Genomic DNA, 2617 nt, shown 5'->3' with positions numbered 1-2617 from the left:
ACAAAATGAAAATACACATTTGGTTTTCATATATATATATATATATATAAAGATATTATTTAGAATAGGAATTTAATACCAAAATGCAAATGATATAAACCCATTCAAAATCTAATTTGTAAAAAAAAAAATTCACTGATATATTCTTCTTTTTATTTTTTAATTTGAATTTGGAATAATTGATCTAACAAATTAAATTGATGCATCTTGACCGGCGAGTCTATCCCGATCATCAATAATAGTTCGAAGATTGGACTCAGCAAGAAACCCATTTATCCTAGATCCATTAAGAGCCCAAACAATTTTTTTGGTAGAAAAAAAATGCAAATATTTGGTTAATCTATAATAATATTTGGAAATATTTTATCAATTCTTTTTCTTCGTCTTTTTCTTTCGTTCCTCCTTGCACTTATTTAGTTAATTTAACTAATTAATTAATTTTAATTAATACATACGTTTTTATTTAAAAATTTATATAAAATTTATCAATATCATTTAATTTTATTATTTTATTCGACAATAAAATTAATATTTTAGCACCTAGAACTCCGTTTTTTCCTTTTTCTTCTTCTTTTTCTTCTTGCACCTATCTTTTGAAAATTAAAAAGAAAAGCCCATATTTTGCATATCAAGAAATGTATTGTTTTTCTGGTGGTAGGTATGTTTTTGTTTTATCTTGATTTTGACTCTCTTCCCTCACAATTAAAACATAAGAAACTTAAAAAAAAAAAGGAAATCATTGTTGGATTAGCAAACAATTGATTACTACTAAGATTAGTGATTGGGTAAATCCATGGTTGGAAAAGTGAATAGATTGATTATCCTTTCACTGAAATCTTTGTCGCGTCCAAAACTTCAAATCTACCCTTTCCGCCGCAGTAAAATCGAGGTAGCAAGCAAAGCCAACCGAACTGTCAAACGAGAAAGCAAAAAAGCAATGGAAAATTGAAAATGCCACCGAATCACCAACGGCAGCCAGCAAGCAAGCCCTTGATTTCAAAAGAATTTATCTTTAACAATTATTTTTCTCTCTTCTGTTATTTTCCAGTTCAGTTTCCGAGGAAAATTCCCCTGGGTTCTTGTTTGTTTTTGGAAAGGACTCCATTTCCGATACTGCTGACATATTTTCCTGATTATACCACTCGGCCCAGCATCTTGTTGCTCTATAGATTTCCAGCTGGGCATGTAAGGACACTTAGAACTCTATAAAGCATCTTGTGTTCTTTGATCTTTATCTATCAAAGTAGCATCTGGGTTCCTCTTGTTTTGTTATTTAAGATTTTTTAAGTTGTTTTTTTCCTTGATTTGATCTTAGCAAAGCCGTGATCTTTAGTTTATTGCCTAGTTTTTTTTTTTTTAAGCAAAGCACGTCTGAATTAACAGATCAGTTTTTCAAATATATTCCATCATTGCTCATGGTTCTAAATTTTTAGAGCTGCAGAACTTGGGGAGATCAATAAAACGTGTCGTTTTTAAATGCTCTTGAATTCTATAAGCTGGGTTAGATATGGTCTATCATCCATGCAAGGATGGCCTGCAACTATGGAAGATGCTGTAAGCAACAAATGAACTGTATATACATCGAATCCTCATCAATTGAACTATATATGTACATGTTCTTTGGGGATGTTTAGCTTATGAATGTGAATGTTTGATTAGCTAATGATGATTTATAAAGTAGAAATACTTCCATCTCAAAAAACAAGTTCAACTCTCAATCAAGAGTTTAGCCCTTAGAAAATTTCTAAACATAAGAGTTAATGAAATAAGACATTTCAAAGCAAATATCAAAGACAATTTTATATATGTTCTGTCTACTAACAGAAACATACTAAACAAGAGCTTAAAATAAATAAAGTGAGCAGATAATTATTTGTAAGACAATTTCAATGTTAAACCAGAAGACTTATCATGAACCCTGATCTTTCATGACAAAATTAGCATGAGCGTCCAAGGAAGTGCTTGATTGGTTCTAGCCACTATGAACGAAATAGGATTTGCTTTAACATATGCCCCTCACCATGGTCGATTGAATCAGCCAAAGGAACATGAGGATAACGGGTGCACATAGCAGCATCGTAAATATGGTATAAAAGGATAATGTTAAAGTTAGTTTTATTTTAAATTTTTTAATATTATGTTTATTTATATTTAATGAATTTTTTTTTTGAAAAGTGCTTTTATTAACCTTGATAACCCATATGCCATTCTAAGTCTTTTACTTGATGCAATAGACTTTTCATGACATATTGATGCGGTTCGGGTATTGAATATACTCAGTGAGTTAGTTTCTAGAATTTATAAGTTGTACAAATAAAAAATCACTTTCAATTAAAAGATTTAAATTTTGATGAATAAAATGGATAAAATATTTTCAAATTCTGGTTGGGTTAAGTGTTTACAAGTGGATAATGTTTTGGATAATGTACAACTTTATAGTCGAACTTAGGGCTTGAGTACCTCAAAAGCCAGCTTTATTTTCAAGAAATGGATTTGAGAAGTTGAGGAGGAGGGGATAAGCTAGAAGCATTGATTAATTATGGGTGGTGGCTTTCCACGTAGATGTTGCTCCTGTTTTTGGAATTGGAGGACTGAGCATATTCCTGATGCTGCTCTT

This window comes from Theobroma umbraticum, unplaced genomic scaffold, assembly GCF_002168275.2.
Source record: "Theobroma umbraticum cultivar Fairchild unplaced genomic scaffold, ASM216827v3 scaffold_147.0, whole genome shotgun sequence".
Taxonomy (NCBI): domain Eukaryota; kingdom Viridiplantae; phylum Streptophyta; class Magnoliopsida; order Malvales; family Malvaceae; genus Theobroma; species Theobroma umbraticum.
Note: the sequence above shows the minus strand (reverse complement) of the source record.